Here is a 22592-nt window from a genome sequence, read left to right on the forward strand (position 1 = left end):
ATTTTAGATTAGATCTATTTCAGGATATTTGGAGTTGAAAATATTAATTATGGATAAATGTACTTACATCATTTGATTAGAAATAGTGCCTACTCATTTGACTAGCAAGTAAGTTGGCGCCCATGTGTACCAGGCATTTCTCAGGCAAGGTGATGGGACAGTCCCATCACTCAAGGACCCCAGTGTGATGAGAACCCTATAAACAGGTAATTAAAGTACGATGGTGTCCTAATGGAATTAGCACAAACAGTTATATAGTGGGGACTCTTGCCTCATTGGGAAACAGTTGTTCAAGTTACAGAGAACCACATTGCAAAAAGCAAAGGCATGCTCCTTGGAACCTGGCAGCTAAGTGAATTCGTTACAATCTTGATGTAAGAAATTGACCCAAGTATATATATATATATATATATCATAGTTGCCAGAACTCAGATTTCATACTTTAAAGACTACAATAGTATTATAAAAAGCAGCTTGAGGATGCAGGCCCTGTTTTTAATTTAGAACATATTTACATTGTGTTCAACTGTCTCCTTGATCATTTATAAATTGCTCCTTTCATTGGTTATTTTTTGACAAAGTTTTGCAGTTGTTGTGACCAAGCTTAAACACTACTGGAGAAGCTGAAAATGCCCTCCGTTTCAAAATATTATTCATCTATAAAATCTGAAGAATTTATACACTGATGAATTTAATTGACTTTTGAAGGCATATGGCTCACAATTGTTCCAATGTTAAAATATATAGAGTATTGTAAGGATCTTAGCCAGAAGAAATGTATAAAACACCTAAGGTAGAGTCGAGTCTGTGGTCACCGAAAGGAGTATTTTATATGGTGCAGTTCTAAGATGAATATATTTCACCACCTCCCATCTAAACTTTCTTAAATCGTCTCAAAGAGTTCTTAATTATTAATGGAGTTCACAAGAAATGTCAAGATAGAAATAGCAGAGAGAAGCATTTGGTGTCGGTACGTGCTTAGGGCATTCTGAAATGTGGGCATGTATGCTGCTTTGGTTTGTTTTTCATCCTGTTCCCATTTAAAATCCTTCTGATCAACTCTGTTCATTGTAATATAGAGTATGATAAAGCATCAGCCTAAGACAAGAGAAAGAAAAAAGTGAGCTGAGTTGGAACGCAATGAAATGCAATATACCAGAAATGGGCTGACTTTTACAATGGGGGTTTACTGGCTCACATGTCAACAGTTTGGAGGCAGTGAAATTGTCCAACTCAAGGCATCACCAGGACCATAACTTCTCTCCAAAGACTGGCCATGGGTGATCCTCAAATCTTCTGCCATGTGGCCAGTCGCTCCCCCCGTTTGGTAGCTTCCGGCTTCAGTGGCTTCCTCTCTGAGCTGCTGCGTGTGGCCTCTTTGCTCAGCTTCTCTGTCTTTTCTCTCTTTTAGCTTCTCTGGCTTTGAATTTCATCTCCCAGCTTCCCTGTGTCTTGTCTTGGTCTTTTATCCTCTCATACAGGACTCCATGGAGAGGCTTACGACCCACCCTGAAGGAGGTGGGTCACCTCTCAACTTGAAGCAATCCTGCCTAAGTGGGCTCATGCTCACGGGAACGGATCAGCTTTAAGAACATGCTTCCTGGGGTATGACCAACTTCCACCCACCACATATGAACTGCTCAGAAGAGGCAATCCCACAGAGACATGGCAGGTTGGTGGTCGCCAGGGGTTGGGGGGAGGGAAGAATGGGGACTGACTGCTGATAGTACAGGGTTTCCTTTGGGGAGATTCCATTTGATGGAATGCTCTGGAGCTAGAAAGCAGTGATGGTTGCATAACTTGTGGATGTACCACTGAATTGAACATGCTCAAGTGCTAATATTGATATCATGTATAAATAAATAAATATGAGAGAGAGTGAAGAAAAAAAAGCGAGACCTCAATAATTTGTTTAAAATACAGATTGCAAGGCTGGACCTCCGGACTGCCTGATTGAATACTTTGTAACTACTAAACTTTCTCTTCTGACATTGCTACTCAAAGTGTGGCACCTAAGCTGGCAGCCTCAGGCTCACCAGGGAGCTTGGTAGAAATGCAGACTCGTGGGCCCCACCTGGGACCACCGAAAAAATCACTGGGAGAGGAGATGGCTCCTGAGAGTTGGAGGCGCTCCGCCTTAGAAGACTACTTTGCTGGTGGGTCCTTCGGACCACACTTTGAGCTGAGACACTGGAGAGCAGTGGGGGCTGGTGACTGTCAAAGTGGGGCATGGCTTATGATTGAGGGTAAAGCTTGCTGTAAAACAGTAAATTCCGGGTGATCACCTTTGAGGGAAAAGAGAGTCTATTTATATGCATATGGTTCTCCGCCTTCATGGGTTGTGTAGTAACAAAATGTATACAATATACTAAGTGTATTTGTTATTTGTTGCATGCTAAGTTAGGTACTGATACACTTACACATAGATGTATCTGCATATCCACATGTGCACACCCACAGGCATATACACCCATGCATTTATGCACACGCACACGTATACACCCATGCATTTATGCACACGCACGCGTATACACCCATACATTTATACACACGCACGCGTATACACCCATGCATTTATGCACACGCACACGTATACACCCATGCATTTATGCACACGCATGTGTATATACCCATGCATTTATACACATGCATACCATTTCACTCCCTTGCTCAAAATTCTGCAATGGAGCCACCCTTATGGAACCAGCCTCCAAAATTGTCCCCATAGCCTCGGCTTCTGGGCTTTATGCCCCCGTACAGCTCCCCCTGCACCGAGAAGAGCGCATCTGTGTAAGCAATGAGATATAGCAAGAAATGTTGATTTGGTCACTGCTTGGTCATCAAAGATGCTGCAGCTTCCACCTTGCTCTCTCTCGGCTCATTCTTCTAGGGGAAGCCAGTGCTGTGTCACGGGGACATTTAGCTGCCCTTTCTCCCAGTAGGGTGCCCAGGCCTTCCGGGAACAGCCGCTTTGGAGGCGAGCCTTCCAGCCCCCATGGAGCCTTCAGAAGTCAATGCCTCAGCCAGCACCTGGGCTGCCGTGTCACCATCAATCCCCAACAGAGCCATCCAGCCGTCCTGACATCCTGATGCACAGAAGCTGCGGGGCACAAGAAAGGCCATTGCGGTGAGTGGATGGATGCACAGGGCCCGGAAAGGAAAGGAAACAGCAAAATATTTATGGACTAGATAAAAATCTGGAGCCCAGTGAGGTTTTGTGGGTTCATCCAGAGTGATGCCCCGATAAATCCCCAGGGTGATTTGAACAGTGAATAAAAAAGTATTTGCAAAGTCCCCTTCGGGGAATGGTGAGAAAGGGGGAAAATTCAACTTCCCCAAGTGGAGAATTCTTGTTATTGTCACAGGCAGTGGGGACAACCAAATCAACAGGCCAAGCCCTCAATCTTGGGGCTTATTCATATGAAACTTAAACCCACAAAGGGTAGGCTAAGCCTACTTAAAATTAGGCCTAAGAGTCACCCCCAAGAGAGTCTCTTTTGTTGCTCAGATGTGGCCTCTCTCTCTCAGCCAACCAGACCAGCAAACTCACCACCCTCCCCCTGTCTATGTGGGGCATGACTCCCAGGGCTGTAAATCTCCCTGGCAACGTGGGACAGAAATCCTAGAATGAGCTGAGACTCAGCATCAAGGGATTGAGAAAAACCCTAGAATGAGCTGAGACTCAGCACCAAGGGATTGAGAAAACCTTCTCTACTGAAAGGGGGAAGAGAGAAATGAGACAAAATAAAGATTCAGTGGCTAGAGATTTCAGAGTCGAGAGGTTATCCTGGAGGTTATTTTTACGCATTTTATAGATATCACCTTTTTAGTTTATGGTGTATTAGAGAAGCTAGAGGGAAGTGCCTGAAATTGTAGAGCTGTGTTCCAGTAGCCATGTTTCTTGAAGATGATTGTATAATGACATAGCTTTCGCAATGTGACTGTGTGATTGTGAAAAAAAGAATTTTGTCTGCAAATGTAAAACCACAAATGATGAAAAATCAAGTCTAAGAATTAATTCAGTTCTGAAGCAATTTGTACATTACATAAGAATGGAAATGTGCCTGTGTATTATCTGCATGCCTTTTTTAACTTTTTTAAATTGCGAAATATAACATATATACAAAACAAAACAAAACAAAAATCTGGAGCCCAAATGGCCACCAGCTCCCTATCTTTTCAAAATCCGTACACACTGAACTCGCAAGCAACTCCAGCACCCAGGCTTTCTCTGGTTTTGTGAAGACCAAGCAAAACTCTAATGATGGAAAAGCAAAGGACTTAATTACTTGCTTCAGAGTCACCTAAAGTCAGTGGAAAAGCGAACCGGATGCTGGCACAGCCACGGAAAGAAATTCAGGTTAATGAAAGACCTAACTGACAAGCTCCCAGTCCGCACAGGCCGAAGGGGCAGTTTCCCAACTCGCCAGGATTTTATTTGTAGTAGGTTTCGTGAGCGGAAGTAGGTTCTTTGGACTCCTTTCTGTCTTTGGTTTGCTAGGATTAAGCTTTCTCTGCTCTGCTGTCTGGGCACGAGTAGCTCTCTGTGCAGCCAACGTATTTTCCTGGAATTTTGCACTGTTTATCATCTGTTCATGCAGCTTGTTCATATTGCATATCAAGTTCACATCATGACTTTGGCCCGAGAATTCCAGAGTTTTGTGTGGCTACCTTTTCCAGCCTCTGGGGCTGACAATTGGAAAAGGAGCCCCTGTATGCCACCCTCAGGAAACCTCCACTGATAAACTCTACCTGCTTGTTTTGGGAAGCAGGTGAGGGACAGCGGATGGGGAATTTTTCCCTGGATTCTCCTGACTGGGATTCATGGAGACCTATAGAGGAGGGTATTTTTCAGGTAAACCTCAAAACCGAAAGGGACCGTCGATGTATCTTGGAGGAGAAAGAAATGATATCTGCTCTTTGCTTAGCACCGTGACATCTCCTACCTGTTTTCAGTTTTAATTGTCGGTGACATGTAGGTGAACTCCACGCCTTGAGTGACAGTGTATTTATAGAGAAAAGGTACCACTCCGCTGTTCGGATGCGACTGCTGACAAACATCCCTCCCAGAAACACCATCTCACCCCTAACAGGGCATTTCTGGAATTCCGGACGATATCATGATAAATGACATCGAGGTGTGATGCTTTATGTTATGAAAAAGATGCTCTCTCATTCCCCAAATGAAATAGCAAAATACAGAAAATCGAGCTCACTAGTATTTTTATAAGGCAAATGCAGAGGCAAGATGTCATTGCCTCTTGCTTTATTCATCTCGGTTTCTGCATTGTGAATAGATTTCACACAAGTGTCTTATCAAAAGGAAAAAAGAAAATCCAGCGTTCTCCCGCTGGCCTCCAAGTCTCCTGCCCTGTCGCGCTCCGCCCTTACTTGCAGCCGTGCTCTCTGGCCGTCACTCCGTTTCAGGAACATCTGCTCCTTCCCTGGATCAAATTTCTTCTCTCCAGGCTCTCCCTGCTGTTCTCTTTGTCCATAAAGCCAGGTTTAGGGCTCCTTCCCTTCCCTCGTCAAGTCTCTGCTCAAATGTCACTTCCCAGGGAGACCTTCCCTGGACACTTTGGCTGAAAGAGCCCCTTCAACCACCTGGCCGGGCCCTCAGTCAGCTCTGCTTCTTCATAGCACCAGGACCGGTGACATAATTTGCAAGGTGTGGTGCAAGACCCAGAGCCTCTCATTCAAAAATTAGCAAGAATTTCCAAATGGCAACAGCGCAGCCGGTCCTTCGGGCTTGCACACCTACGAAGCTGGTCCCACATCTACCATGTCTGGCTTCCGGTGTGTCCTGCTCATTTGTTTATTGTCCTTCTCCCCAGCTAGAACATAAGCTCCAGAAGGACAGAGACCTTTGTTTTGTTCACAGGTGGATCCCCAAACACCTGGTACATCATTGGCATTTAATAAAGATTAGTTGAGTGATTAATAACAACTGAAGAAGTATGATCACAGAAGGAGAGAAAATATTAGATCAAAAGAATGCTGTTATCCATAGAAAGGGAGGAAATAGTTGCAAACGATATATCTGATATAGGACTTGTACCCAGAATATATGAAGAATTCTTACAACTCGATAATAAAAAGACAAACTACCCAACTGAAAAAACTGGGCAAAGAAATCTGAACAGACATTTCTCCAAATGGCCAGTTAGTGCCCAAAAAGATAATCCACCTCGGCCAGCAGGGGTAGGCAAATCAAAACCACCAGGAGATCCCATTTCACATCCGCCAGGATGGTAGGATCAAAAAACCAGATAAATACAAGTGTTGGCACAGATGCGGGGCAAGCAGAATCCTCAGCCACTACTGGTGAGCATGCGAACGGGTGCAGCTGCTTCGGGAGACAGTCAGCCCTGCAGTTCCTCAAAATGCTAACTATAAAGTCATCCTGTGACCCAGCAGTTCTACTCCTAGGGCTATATCCAAGGGAAGTGAGAACTGAGGTCCACACAAAGCCTCGTACACAAATGTTTCTGGCTGCATCATTCACAATGGCCAAAATAGGTGGGAACAACCCAAATGCCCATCAACTGACAAATGAAAAACAAAATGCGGTCTGTCCACACACTGGCATACTATTCGGCCATAGAAAAGACTGAAGTTCTGAGACACGAGACAAAATAAATGAACCTTGAAAACATTGTGCTGAGTGAAAAAAGCCAGATGTAGAGGACCGTACGTTATTCATATGTATTGACATTCATTTATATGAAGTGTTTCCAATGGGCAAAGCCAATAGAGAAGGAAAGTAGACTAGGGTTTGCCAGGGGCTGGTAGTGGGGAGAGGCATGGGGCGTGGGGGTAAGGGGTGGGGTTTCCTTTTGGGGTGATGAAATATTCTAAGCCTGATTGTGGTGATGGTTACACAACTCTGTGAATATACTAAAAAACACTGAATTGTACATTTAAATGGGTAGATTGTATGTGGTATGTTAACTATATTTCCATAAAGCTGTTATTCCTACCTGCTGTCCCCCCAAAAAGTTAGACATGGAGTTCCCATATGACTCACCAATTCCTCTCCTAGGAATATATCCTAGAGATATGAGAACGTATGTCCACACAAAAACCTGTAAGGTAGATTTGTGGTTGCCTGGGGGTGGGGGGATGGGAAATTGGGGTGGGGGAGCGACTGCTCATGGGGTTACTTTTTGGGGGGATGAAAGGATCCTGAAATTACATAATGATTTCAAAACCCTGTGACTATACTAAAATCATTGAATCACACACTTTAAATAGATGAATTGTACGGAACGTTAATTATGTGTTGAGAAAGCTGTTTTTTTTAAATGGTTATTTTAATTATTTTTTCAAGATAAGAGAAATACGAAATAATCAAAACATGTCCGTAGGCTGAGAGGGAGAGAGTGAAAGAGAAACTGTGAAGCTTGGAGGCTGGAGCTCACTGTGGTGCAAGCTTTCCCGGCCCTCTCTGCAGCTGGAGGGAGGGGCGGACCCTTGGGGAGGGGTGTGCTTCAGACAAGAGGTGTGACCAGGTGCAGAAAAACAGGAGGGACCGCAGATGTGAGGGAGTGTGTCAACCTGGTGACGGGGAGTTGAGCAATCCTACCTTATAGCATCTGTTTCTCCAGGCTGGAGAAAGAAGGCATCCTAAATAAAACATTAGTGAATCAAACCTAACAATAGGATGCTGCCACGTGGCCAAACTTAGTTTTCTTCATGTGAGGTGGTGATGGTAACATCACATTGTGACTGTAATTTACACCGGTGAACTATATCTGAATGTAGTTAAGGGGAAGTTTTAGATGGTATATACGTTGCTAGAGTAAAAATTTTAAAAACCCAGCAACAACCAACCACAGGACTGTACAACACAGTGAACCCTAGCCTTGTTACAGTTATAATAATATTCTCTCATAAATTGTAACAAAGATATCCATCTAATGCAAAAATGTTAAAAATGGGGCAGGATTATGGGAACTCTGAATTTTCTGCAAACTTACAACTCCTCTAATGAAAAAATAATTGTTTTTTTAAAGAATGCAAGATTGGCTTAACATTAGAAAATCATTCAATCTGAAATACTAGTGGTCAATGAGAGGGAAGGATAAGGGGCATGGTATGTATGAGTTTTTTCTTTTTTCATTTCTTTTGCTGGAGAGATGCAAATGTTCAAAAAAATGATCGTGATGATGAATACACGATATACAGCTATGTGTGATATTGTGAGCTATTGATTGTATACCAGGTATAGAATGCTTATATGTCAAGAATGTTTGTATGTTTATTTGTTAAAGTTTACAGTAAAAATTTTTTTTAAAAAAAAGAAAATCAACTGATCAATGTAATTCATCACATTAAAAGAGTCATCCCATTAAAAAAAAATCACACAAATGTAGGGGAAAGAGTTTGATAAAATCCAGAATACATTCATGATACAAAAAGTAAAATCTCTTTGGTAAAGGATTCCTTTTAAAAATTTAGAGCAAATTCATATTTAACAGTGATGCATTGGAAGCTTTTCCTTTGAGATCAGGAACAGGAACGAGACAGGAATGGCCTCCTCCCCTCTGGTATTCGACTCTGTGCTGAAGCTACTGAACTATGTAGAGAGTCAAGGAGAGAGAAATAAGTATAAGAATTTAAGAGGAAGAAACAAGACTATCATTATTTACAGACGTGGTTATATGCCTAGAAAATCCAAAATAAATTCCTGATAAAATGTTAGAATTGATAATAGACTTCTGCTAGGTTGCTACATGCAAAATAAATATACAAATATCAATTGCATTTATGAGTACCAGTATTTGGGGTCCCCCTATATTCAGAGGTTCACGATAAGGAGTCACAAACCTCAGCAGATAGTTGTACTTGTGGCTAAAGTTGCAGCAGGGCGGTAAGGAAGCACAGCCAGAGCACAAGTGGAAATGAGCCGAGTCTGGAAGAGCCGGTAGGAAGGCTCCGCTCTGTGCTTCTTCCCACGAAGCATCCTGCAGAATTGGCTCTCCCTCCAGCAGTGAAAATGCACCGACAAGCGTGCGATGTTCTGTTGGGGATGACAGCAGCCTCTGTCTGGCACAGGTCAACTCTCCAGAGCTCCAGGAGGACAGCGGATGTTTGGCATAAACCACGCCGTCTGCGCAAATCGGCGCGGCTCTTAGCAGCTACCTGGTGGGTGGAAATCTTCCAGAGTCAAATTCCCAGATGTCAGCCAAGAGCCAGCCTTGCCGGTAGACTGTTTTAAACAGCAGCAACACACAGGCTGTTGGTCCTTTTCTGTACCACCAATAACCAAGTTAGGCAATAAAATGCCTAAAATATTTTTATGGTGAAATATAGATACAAAAAAAAAAACCCAATAAATTTCTAAGTACATTGTAACAAGTTGTTATAGAACATGTTTTAGAGTTTGGCACGGGTTATAGTTCCATGATTTTAGGTTTTTCCTTCTAACTGCTCCAAGACCCTGAAGACCGAAAGAAATATTGCTATAATGGTTCAGCAGTCGTACTTGTTTGTTAATCCTATCTTCTCTGTTATGACCTCCGCCTTCTCTTTTGATCTTTCTCCCACTCTTTAGAGGTATTTGAGCTATGCCCATTCTGACTTTTTCATGTTGGAAGGGGCTGTCGATAATATGGGATACGGGAAGGGAACTGGCTGATGTTCTGGAGAGGCTGGGCCCTCTGGGTTTTAAGATTTATCTGGCCTGGAAACCATCTGGAGGTTTTAGTTTCCTGGAAAGTAATTTTAGTTTGAGAAACTTTTGTAGCATCTCAGATAGAGCCCTGGGTGTTCTTTTGGGTTTTACAGGAATGGTGTTGGTTGAGGTTTGGCAGACCATGGTGTTTAACAACATCTAGCTGAAGTTTGCATAAATGTAGCCTCCAGAATAGCCTCTCAATTCTATTTGGACTCTCTTAGCCACCAAAGCCTTATTCTGTTACATTTCTTTCCCCCTTTTTGGTCAGGATGGTATTGTTGATCCCACGGTGCCAGGACTAGGCTCATCCCTGGGAGTCATCTCCTGCGTCACCAGGAGACTTTCACCTCTGGATGTCATGTCCCACGTACGGGGGAGGGCAATGATTTTCCTTGCAGAGTTGGCCTTAGAGAGAGAGAGAGCAACAAGAGAGGTCCTCCAGAAGTAACTCTTAGGCATAGCTATAGGTAGGCCAAGCTTCTCTGCTGTGTAAATAAGCTTCCCAAGAACAAGCTTCAAGATCAAGGGCTTGGGGTGGGCCACGGTGGCTCCGTAGGCAGAGTTCTCACCTACCATGCCGGAGACCTGGGTTTGAGTCCCGCTACCTGCCCATACTAAAAAACAAAGATCAAGGGCTTGGCCTCTTGACTTGGGAATCCCTAATGTTTGGGACAGTATCAGGGGTTTTCCTGGTGGTAAAGCTTAATAGTTCCATATTTTAGAAAATAAAGTTTTACAAAAGCATTTATAAATATCATGTACCAAGGAATAAATCTAACAAATGATTTGAAATAAAATGCGTAAAACTTTATTGTCAGACCTTTCAAAGGAGGACTAAGAAAAGGGGAGATGTTCCATGTTTCTGGATTGAAAGTTAGATGGGGATGGGAGATTTAAGGAAAACAGAAGGTATTCAGGGTGTTCTTGTCCCCTCCTCCTCTTCTTCCCCAGTGTGGAGGGACCAGTACCACGGCTGAGGACAAAGTGTAGTATGAGCTGTTGAGGGTTGCGGGGGGGGGGGGGGTCTTTATTCTTTTTCCAGTTTTTTTTTTAATTGTATGATATAACATCCATACAGAGAAAAGCAGTAGTTTTCAAAGCACTCTTCAACAAGTGGTTACAGGACAGATCCCAGAGTTTGTCATGGGGTGCCACACGATCCTTAGATTTTTCCTTCTACATGCTTCAGAATATAGGAGGCTAGAGGGCTTAAGCATTTTTTTTGTCATCATAGTTGGCTTTTGTGTGTGTGTGTGTGAAAAATAACATATATACAAAAAAGCAATAAATTTCAAAGCAGAGCACTGCAATTAGTTGTAGAACACATTTCAGAGTTTGATGTAGGCTACGATTTCACAATTTTAGGTTTTTACTTCTAGCTGCTTTAATATACTGGAAACTAAGAGAAATGTTAATGTCATGATTCAGTAATCATACTTGTTTGATCATACCCTACCGTCTCTGTATGACTCCACGATCACCTTTGATTTTTCTCCTACTCTTTAGGAATATTTGGGCTATGCCCATTCTAACTTTTTCATGTTGGAAGGGCTGTCAATAATAAGGGGTCAGGAGATGGAACTAGCTGATGCTCTGGAGAGGCTGGGCCCTCTAGGTGTCAGGACTTATCTGGTCCAGGGACCCACCTGGAGGTTGTAGGTTTCTGAAATGTTACCCTAGTGCATGGAAACTTTGTAGAATCTTATATAACAACCTAGGTGTTCTTTCGGATTGGCTGGAATGGTTTTAGTAGGGGGTTAACAACTTATGATAGGTAGCAATGTCTAACTGACATTGTAGCCTCTCGACTCTATTTGAACTCTCTCAGCCACTGATATCTATTGATTACACTTCTTTTCCCCCTTTTGGTCAGGATGGCATTGTTGATCCCACGGTGTCAGGGCCAGACACATCCCTGGGAGTCATCAATTTTGGAGATAATTTTTATGCATTATATAGATATCCCTTTTTAGTTTATGGTGTATTGGAGAGGCTGGAGGGAAGTACTTTAAACTGTTGAGCTTTGTTCCAGTAGCCTTGATGCTTGAAGGTGATTGTATAATGATACAGCTTTTACAGTGTGACTGTGTGATTGTGAAAGCTCTTTTTGTCTGATGCTCCGTTTATCCAGGGTATGGACAGATTAGTAAAAAAAAAAATGGATAAAAAAATAAATAATGGGGGGATAAGGTGCAAAATAAATTGGGTAGATTGAAATACTAGTGGTCAATGGGAGGGAGGAGTAAGAGGTATGGTATGTATGAGTTTTTTCATTTTTCTTTTTATTTCCTTTTCTGGAGTGATGCAAATGTTCTAAAAATGATCATGGTGATGAATACACAACTATCTGATGATATTGTGAGCCTTTGATTGCATACCATGTTGGACTGTATATGTGTGGAGATTTGTCAATAAAAATATTAAAAACCAAAACCAAAACCTAAAAAACCGACATTGAATTTCTGGACTCCGGAACTGCAAGAATCTAAATTTGTGTTGTTTTAAGCTACCAGAGTTTGTGGGAATCGGCTGCGGCAGCCACGGGAAACTAACAGCGGTGGTTAATTAAGTGGGACAATGGAAAAGTAGATGACTGGGTACATGGGTAGGCTGTAAGATAAATGGGAAGGGGAAATTGACAGGACGGACCAAAGAATGAAAAGAAGGAAAGACTATGTGCATGGATGAATTGATAGATGGATGGATGGATGGATGGATGATTGGATGGATGGCGATTTGGAGACCTGGAAGAATATATGAGCAAATGAAGGTGGCTAGATGGGCAGGTGGGAAGATGGGTGGATAAATAACCAGTTGAATGAACACATGAATGCAAGGACATATGCACAGAGGAACTAAGGGTGGAGGGTGGGGTGAGTGGACATATGGGTGGATATTCAAGGAGGTGGCAGGGTACACTGGGAAGAGCCTTACTTTAGGGTCAGGCAGACCTGGTCCCATTCCCAGCTTGTTCACTCATCAGCTGGGTGATACCTGATAAGAATGGCAGCCATGGTGGGGGTCCCTTCAAGAAAGAACTTGATCGGATTGAAGAGGCAGTTAGCCAACAGCTTCCAGCTGCAGTCCCCATGGCTCCTGTGGTGTTAGGACCAAGGTCACGCTCTTATGAGCATCCCCAAGCAATGACTATGCGTGAAGGGATATTAAGGGGTACTATTTCGACCTAGGGCAAACTTGCTTCTAATTGAGATAAATTCACATTATATAAAAGTCACCTAGTGCTAATGCAACCGAGAAATCAGGATTTAAGGGGTGATTTTGATTGGAAGAGGGAAACTCCTGAAATCTCTAAATTGTAATCCAGCTGCCTTGATCCCTGATGATTATATAGCCCTTATCTCCTGCCCCTGTAATTTAAAAAACCTTGCCACTAACCTTTATTTGTACCTAGTTATTCAGTTTTTTTCAGCTTTAGAATCCTAATCACTTCTAATGTGTATTAATGAAGGGTCTTGGGTGAGCCCAGAACTGACCCACCCCAAGTTCCAAAGTTATCTTGACGAGCAAGGACTGGGTCTAATCAAAGTGGGCCCGCCTGACATACGCAGTAGCTTAGACTTTAACCTACGAGTCACCGAGACTTCGTCCTGCCATTTTCTTTCATACATTCTGTGACCAAGCATATAATCAAACCCACACGTGCTCAATAACAGATCACTTTTAACGACATCAGCTGGAGCCACTGTGCTCGTTGTCCTAAACCTGCCCATCTTTTCCCTAATAAAACTATCAGAATGACTGCAGTTTGGGGAGACAGACTTTGGGCCGCTAGGCTGTCTCTCTCCGACCACACACCTAGTATTAAACTCTTTCTCTCTTTGAAACTGTTGTCTCAGGAACTGGTTATTGAGCACGTAGGACAAAAGAATCCACAGCCTTTGTTTGGTGATATGAAATATTTTCTCCCCCCACCCCGCAAAGGAAGCCATTAAGCCACAACACTGCCCTACTCCCCCAACATTCTCCCATCTCCCCAGCCCCTGGCCACTCCGATCTGCTGTCTGTCTCTACAGAATTGTCTGTGGGTGATCTTGGAACCTTATCAGCCTGCTGGGCTGGCTGAGCTTTCTCCAAGCTGAACCAGTCTGGGTTCCTCCTACCACATATTTCCTTGTATGGCTGTTGGAACGACAGCGCAGCCTGAAGGCTTGCCCCAGCAATCCTGCTCTCCTCTCTTTATCGTACAGGAGCATCACCCCCAGTAAATCTCTTGCATTTCTAACCCTGGGTCATAGTCTTGGCATCTGCTTCTCGGAGGACTTAACCAATTCAGCAACACTCTTCAAGCTCTAGCTATTTCATTGGCAAAGGAGGGCGACTTCTCTCAGCGGCCGGGAGGCTCTGTAGATGTACCGTATGTAAACCGGAAGACCTGATGTTAGTAATATCAATACCCTATAATATCGAAAACCCAATAATTGTTATACCCAATGATATGCAATTAATACCCGATAAGATCAAACCCGTTAATGCTCGATTAATACCCAATGTCCAATAATATTTTAACCCAATAACTCACGATTAATACCCAGTGTGCAATACTATTAATGAAGGCAGCTAACCTTGCATAGCATTTACCATGTGCCAGGCACGGTCATCAGGCTTCACGTGGACCAGCTCACTGAACCCTCACTAGAGCATGAGGGAGGCCCTATCATGAGCCTTGCTTGGGGGATGAGGAAACAGGACTGAGATGCCTGTATCCTCAGATGCCAGTGGACATCCCCTGCCCTAGAAGGTTCCTCTCGCTGGGAAAAACTGTTTCCACCACAAACAAGAAGTGGTTTTCTCAACATGAAAGTGCAAGTTCATTCCTCCCAGAGGGAGTTCATAGCTGGGTCAGGCCAGCATCCCAGTTTCTGGAAGGATCCAGAACAGTAAGCCAAGCCAGTCATATGCATCTGTATTTTCTGATTATTTTACGTAAGTGAGATCATATGATATTTGTCCTTTTTGTGTCTGGCTTATATCACTCAACACGACGTCTTCAAGTTTCATCCATTTATCACATGGATCAGAGCTTCAGTTCTTTCTATAGCCGAATAATATTCTATTGTGTGTATGCAACACGTTTTGCTTATTCATGGACATTTGGTTGTTTCCATCTTTCCGTAATTGTGAATAACGATGCCATGAACGTCGGTGTGCAAATGAATCCTTACTTTCAGTTCTTTTGGGTATAGACTTAGAAGTTGGATTGCTGACGAAGTTGGATTGGTTACGAAGGTGACGTCGTAACCTTTATTATCCCTATTTCACAGATGAGGAAACCGAGGCATTAGAAATGAAACCACCTCTTCCAGATCATGCCATGAGTAAGGGTCAGTGCTGGGGATTTAAACCAGACTTAGGGAGGTGAAATCTGCACCCTGGTTTACAGGTGGAAAAAAACTCAGGCCCAAAGTCTCCGTGGTCGATGGAATAATGGCTCCCCAATAGGTCTATATCCTCATCTCTGAAACCTATGTCTCTGAGAGTTGAATTGTGTCCCCCCAAAAGATACGTTCAAGTCCCAACTAACCCCTGGTCCCAAGAAAGTGACCTTATATGGAAATAAGGTCTTGGAAGATGTTATTAGTTAAAATGAAGCCCAGCTGGCTAGGGTGGGTCTTACTCCAATATGCCTTGTGTCATTTAAGCAGGGGGGGTGGGGATTGGGCAGAGTCAGACACAGGAGAGAAGGCCACGGGAGGACGGAGGTGGGGAGTGGGGTGCTGCACCTACAAGCCGAGGAGCACCACAGCGAACACCAGCTTCCAGAAGAGGCAAGGAAGAGTGTTCCCTACAGGTTTCAGAGGGAGCGTGGCCCTACCGACACCTCCAGCTTCCAGAACTTCAGAGCTGGGAGAGAGTAAATTTCTGTTGTTTTAAGCCCCCTGGTGTGGGACGTTTTGTTACAGCAGCCTGAGAAAATGGAGACACATGGCTAAAGGGACTTTGCAGATGAGACTAAGTAATCGATGTTGGGAAGCGGAGATACCCTAGATTCCCCCGGAATATCCAGGTGGCCCTTACAGAGGGAGGCGGGAGGGCCAGAGCCAGAGAAGGAAACGTGACGCGGGAGCAGAGGGTGGGGTGATATGCTTTGGAGAAAGGGGCCATGAGCCACAGAATGCAGGTGGCGTCTGGAAGCCGGGTGGAAACAAGGAGACAGACTCTCCCTGGAGCCTCCAGAAGGAATGCAGCCCAATGAGCACCTTGATTTTGGCCCAGAGAGATCTATTTTGGCCTTCTGACCTCCAGAACCATTAACTAATACACCTGCATTGTTTTCAGCCCCTAAATTTGTGGTAATTTTCTCAACAGCACTAAGAAATTAACATGAGCACTTAGGTGGTTAGGGGCAGAGATGGGATTAGAAAATAGCCTAAGAGACCCCTGGGTCACCATCAAGTGAACCAATGTACATGTTACAGGGGTCCAAGAAGGAGAAGAATGAGAGAAAGGGGCAGAAGGAATATTCAAAGAAATAGTAAGAGGAAACCTCTCAAACTTAGCAGAAGACATGAATATGTGCATCCAAAAAGTCCAGAGAATACCAAACAAGATGAACTTGAAGCAAAATCACCCATCACATGCTAATCAAATTGTCACATGCAAAACACAAGGAAAGAGTTCTGAAAGCCACAAGAGAAAAGCAACCTGTTACATACAAGAGGATCCCAAAACACTAACTGCCGATTTCTCATCAGAAACCACTAAAGCAAGAAGGCAGTGGGTTGAAATACTTCAACTGCTGAAAGAAAACAATTGCCAACAAAGAATTTTATATCACGGGGTGAGACTGAAAATGAGGGAGAGATTAAGACATCCCCAGATAGACAACAGCTGAGGGAGCTCATCGTCACTAGACCCACATTACAAGAAATGCTAAAGGGAGTTCTGAGGATTGAAGGAAAGGACAGTGGTTCAAAGCAGCATAAAGAAATATAAACCTCTGGTAAAGGTAACCATTTGGACAGATATAAGTGCTAGGACTATTATAGTGTACTTTTTGGTATGTAATGTCAATTATTACTCCCTACAGGTGCTAAAATGCAAGTGCATACTAAGTTATGATAAATCTATGGTTTGGGACATACAATGTACAAAAGTATAGTTCTGTAACAAGTACCAAAAAAAGGTGGGGGGACAGAGTGGTATAAGAACAATGTGTGTGTATACTGAAGTGAAGCTGGTATCAAACAAAATATGGTTGTTATAGATTAAGGATATTAAATTTTAATCCCACAGTAATGTCAGGGAAAATATATGAAAAATATATCCAGATAGACATGCAAAGGAACACAATATAGTGCAATACAAAAAAATCAATATGAAAGCAGACATTAATAGAAGAATTGAGAGAAAAAAGTATGACTTCCAAAGACTAAATAGCAAAATATCAGAAGAAAGTCCTGAATAATCAGTAGTGACATTAAATGTAAATGGATTAAACACTCCAGTCAAAAGGCAGAGATTGGTAGATGGATAAAAAAGCATGACCAAACTATATGCTGTTTACGAAAGACTCACCGATACGTAGACTGAAAGTGAAAGGATGGAAAAAAATATACCATTCAAGCAGTAACCAAAAGAGAGCTGGGGTTGCTACACTAATATCAAATAAAGAAGAATTTAGGTAAAAAACTGTTAAGATGGACAAAGACGGACATTATATACTGATAATGTATATATGTTATATACTGAAAAAATATATATATATACACATTATATATACTGATAATGTCTTAAATAAGAAGACATTACAATGATATATATGCACCTGTGATAGTTAGATTCTGGTGTCAGCTTGGCCAGGTGATCATGTCCACTTGTCTGGCCAGGCAAGTACTGGCCTAACCCTTGCTGCAAAGATATTTTGTGGCTGGTTGATAAACTAGAAGGCTGGTTTATTAAAAAAATCAGTCAGTTGATTGCAGCTATGGCTGGTTGCATCTGCTATCAACTAAAGGCGTGTCTCCTGCAAATGAGATAATCCAATCCTTGAAGACTTTTAAGGAAGAAGAGAGACTTTTCAATGCTTCTTCAGCCAGCGGACCTCTCCCGTGGAGTTCATCGAGGTCCTTCATCAGAGCTACCAGCTTCACAGCCCTCCCTACAGATTTTGGACTCTTCCATTCTCAAAGTTGTGCGAGACACCTTTATAAATCTCATATTTACAGATCTCTCCTGTTGTTTCTCTTTCTCTAGAGAACCCTGACAATATAACTTGGCCCTTGGCTCTTGAGAAAAAGAATCTTAAAAATGGGTTTTTACAATTGGTTTTCTACTCGGATTAGACTCAAAGGTACTAATGACGCTGTTTCCAATGATCAACACGGCACTGACAGTCTAGGGGGTAAGTCGACAATAGAGATATGCAAAGTATCACTGTTTGATTCAGCTGATTGTATGCTTTATACTAGGCAGGGCTCTTGGTGAGAGTGTTTTTGACACATCCGAGTTTTGTGGAATTAAGAGAGAGAATGATGTGGCTGGTGGTTGTTAGATACACTGGATATAGTTATGAAGGAAAGGGATGAGCTGAAGGCTTCAAATTTGCAACTTAAGGGCCGTATGAAAGATGTAAAAGTTTCTATGTGTGCCCTGAAAGAAAATTTTACACTTGCGATTGCAGACTTGAGATGTCTAAATACCAGACCCAGCCTTAGTGTGTGAGTAGCAGATTTACAACATAAACTAAAACCTCAACCTTGCAGGGTGTCTGCTGTTAAAGGAAGGACTCTGATTGGAAAAGAATGGGATCCTGAAACTTGAGATGGGGACATATGACTTGATGATGATGGTGATGGGGACATGGAAACCCTGGAACATATTGAGTCTTTGCTAGACAGACCTGTAATGGACTGCCCTGAGGAAAGAGCATCCCAACCTCCAGCTTGCCATGAGGAAAGAACTTTCCAGCCTCTAGTCCAACCTCCACTGTTCAGTGCCTGGTAAACCTGTAACCACCTTCCCTGGGGAAACAGCCCTCACTTCTCTGTCTGGAATGACTAATCCTGTTTCACCAAGTGAAATTGCAATGGAATACCTTGAGGTAACTGGCTTGAAAGATGCTTCTATTTCTTTTCATAACCCACCCTTACCTCCATCTTCTCTTCAAGACCTATAACTAGACTAAAGTCCCAACAGGCCCCAAAAGGTGAGGGTCAAAGTGTGACCCATGAGGAGATACGCTATACTCCAAAAGAACTGCATGAGTTTTCCAAAGTGTAGAGACAGAAATCAGGAGAATATGTGTGGAAATTGATATTAAGGGTGTGGGATAATGGTGGAAGGAATATAAAGTTGGATCAAGTTTAATTTATTGCTATGGGCCATTAAGCAGAGATTCTGCAGTCAATGGTGTAGCTTGAGGGGTTAGAAAGGGCATTAATGGTTTGCTTGGATGGTTCGCTGAAACATGGATCCAAAGGTGGCCAACATTACTTGACGGTGAAATGCCAGAACTGCCCTGGTCTAATGTAGACTAGGGGATCCAGAGACTTAGAGAGATTGGAATGTTAGAGTGGATTTATCAAGGAAGACCTGATCACACACCCCAGGAATGTCCAGAAGACACACTTTTCACCAGAACTTTGAGAAATAAATTCATGAGACTAGCTCCATCATCCCTGAAGAGCTCTGTAGTCACCCTTCTCTGTAGGTCAGAAATTGATGTAGGAACTGCTGTCACTGAGCAGGAGTCCTTAAACACAGTGGGGACGATCAGACCCTGGGTTGGCAGAAGCCACATATAGAGCAGAAGTTAATCACTATAGAAAGGTGGGCATGCCCACCATAATGGACAGCAGACTCAAAGCAGGAGTCAGAATAATCTGACTCACAGGGACTTGTGGCATTGGTTAGTAGATCATGGGGTACCCAGAAGTACAATGGATGGACAGTCTACTACATTCTTGTTTGAGCTGTATAAGCAGAAGAATTCTAAGTCAAGTGAACAGAAGTCTAACGTGAATTACAAAAAAAAACAGCGTCGTGGCCCCTTAATCAATTCCCAGATTTGAGACCGTTTACAGACCCAAAGCCCCTTGAATGAGAGAAGGGCCAGGTATTCTTTGGGGAAGGATACTTTTACACTGCCCAAAATTTACACTGTTAACCTTCCCTTAAGCCTTCCCCAAGGAGACCTACAGTCTTTTACCAGGGTAACTGTGCACTGGGGAAAAGGAAATGAGCAGATATTTCAGGGATTGTTAGACACTGGCTCAGAAGTGACATTAATTCCAGGAGACCCAAAACATCACTCTGGTCCACCAGTTAGAGTGGGTGCTTATGGAAGCCAGGTTATCGATGGAGTTTTAGCTCAGGTCCATTTCACAGCGGGTCCTCAGCCCCATTCTGTGGTTATTTCATCAGTTCTGTAATACATAACTGGCATACTGAGCAACTGGCAGAATCCCTGCATTGGCTCTCTAATTCGTGCAGTGAGGGCTATTATGGTGGGAAAGTGGAAGCCACTAGAACTGCCCCTACCTAGCAAAATAGTAAATCAGAAGCAATACCGAATTCTTGGAGGGATTGCAGAGATTACTGCCACTCTTAAGGACTTGAAGGATGCAGGGGTGGTGATTCCCACCACATCCCCATTCAACTCTCCTATTTGGCCTGTGCAAAAAAACAGATGGATCTTGGAGGATGACAGTGGATTGTTGTAAATAAACAGTGGTGACTCCAATTGCAGCTGCTGTTCCAGATGTGGTATCATTGCTTGAGCAAATCAATACATCCCCTGGTACCTGGTATGCAGCTATTGATCTGGCAAATGCTTTTTTCTCAATAGCTATTAATAAGGACCACCAGAAACAGTTTGCTTTCAGCTGGCAAGGTCGCAATATACTTTCACTGTTCTACCTCAGGGGTATATCAACTCTCTAGCCTTATGTCATAATCTTGTCCGCAGGGAACTTGACCGTTTCTCCTTCCCATGAGACATCACACTGGTCCATTATATTGATGATATCATGTTGATTGGATCTAGTGATCAAGAAGTAGCAACTACTCTAGACTTACTGGTAAGGCATTTGTGTGTCAGAGGATGGGAGATAAATCCAACAAAAATGCAGGGGCCTTCCACCTCTGTGAAATTTCTAGGTGTCCAGTGGTGTGGGGGATGTAGAGATATCCCTTCTACGGTGAAGGATAAATTGCTGCATCTGCCCCCTCCTACGACCAAAAAAGAGGCACAACACCTAGTTGGTCTCTTCGGATTTTGGCGACAACACATTCTTCATTTGGGTGTGCTACTCCATCCTATTTACCAAGTGACCAGAAAAGCTGCTAATTTTGAGTGGGGACCTGAACAAGAGGAGGCTCTGCGACAGGTCTAGGCTGCTGTAGAAGCTTCTCTGCCACTTGGGCCATATGATCCAGCAGATCCAATGGTGCTGGAAGTGTCAATGGCAAATAGAGATGCTGTCTGGAGCCTTTGGCAGGCCCCTATAGGAGAATCACAACACAAATCTTAGGATTTTGGAGCAAAGCCTTACCATCTGCTGCAGATAACTGCTCTCCTTTTGAGAAACAGCTTTTGGCCTGCTCCTGGGCCTTAGTAGAGACTGAACGCTTAACCATGGGTCACCAAGTTACCATGAGACCTGAGTTGCCTGTCATGAGTTGGGTGTTGTCTGACCCACCAAGCCATAAAGCTGGGCACATGCAGCAGATCAATCAGGAAATACAGACTTGAATAATATTCTAAACCAACTAGACCTAACAATCATATGTAAAATACTTGACCCAACAGCAATGGAATACACATTTTTTTGGGGTGCCCATGAATCATTCTCCAGGATAGTCCGTCTTTTTTTATTTTTTTTTAACATTTTTTTATCGTTAAATATTACAAACATACAAAGAAAAGAAAGTAAAAGCTATGATTTTCAAAGTACACTTCAAGTCGTTACAGAACAAATTTCAGAGTTTGTTATAGATTCCCATTTCACTATTTCAGGTTTTTCCTTTTAGCTGCTCTGAAACACTGGAGGCTAGAAGAAATATATATATTTTTGTATGTGTGGAAAATGACATGTATACAAAAAAGCAATAAATTTCAAAGCACATGGCAACAATTAGTTATAGGACAGATTTCAAGAGTTTGGTATGGGTTACAATTCCTCAATTTTAGGTTTTTACTTCTAGCTGCTCTAAGATACTGGAGACTAAAAGAAATATCAATTTAATGATTCAGCAATCATACTAGTTTGTTAAACCCTACCTTCTCCATATAACTCCACCATCACCTTTGCTCTTTCTCCCACTCTTTAGGGGTATTTGGGCTATGTCCAGTCTGAGTTTTTCATGTTGGAAGGGGCTGTCAATAATACTGGGTGGGAGATGGAATTATCTGACGTTCTGGAGAGGCTGGGCCCCTAGGTTTCAGTACTTATCTGGTCCAGAGACCCATCTCAAGGTTATGGGTTTCTGGAAACGTACCCTAGTGCATGGAACCTTTGTAGAATCTTATATATTGCCCTGGATGTTCTTTAGGATTGGCTGGAATGGTTTTGGTTGGGATTTGGCAAGTTATGGTAGGTAGCAATGTCTAGCTGAAGCTTGCATAAGAGTGATCACCAGAATAGCCTCTCAACTCTACTTGAACTCCCTCAGCCACTAACCTTATTTGTCACACTTCTTTTCCCTCTTTTGGTCAGGATAAAATTATTGATCTCATGGTGCCAGGGCCAGACTCATTCCAGGGAGTCATCTCCCACACTGCCAGGGAGAATTTCACTCCTAGATGTTGTGTATAGACCATATCTTATCTAACAAAAAAGGCTCTCAGTAAATCAAAAAATATTGAAGTCAACAGTGTACGTTGTCTGACCACAATGGAATGAAGCTGCAAATCAATAACAGAGGGAGAAATGGAAAATTCACAAATACGTGG

The 22592-nt window shown here is 42.9% G+C and overlaps 1 pseudogene; it reads left to right on the forward strand.

Annotated features, from left to right (window-relative positions):
• Positions 1–2107: 2107 nt before the first annotated feature.
• LOC143660110 (popeye domain-containing protein 3 pseudogene) lies at positions 2108–5131 on the forward strand (annotated as a pseudogene).
• Positions 5132–22592: the final 17461 nt, after the last annotated feature.

This window comes from Tamandua tetradactyla, chromosome 16 (assembly GCF_023851605.1).
Source record: "Tamandua tetradactyla isolate mTamTet1 chromosome 16, mTamTet1.pri, whole genome shotgun sequence".
Classification (NCBI taxonomy): Eukaryota; Metazoa; Chordata; class Mammalia; order Pilosa; family Myrmecophagidae; genus Tamandua; species Tamandua tetradactyla.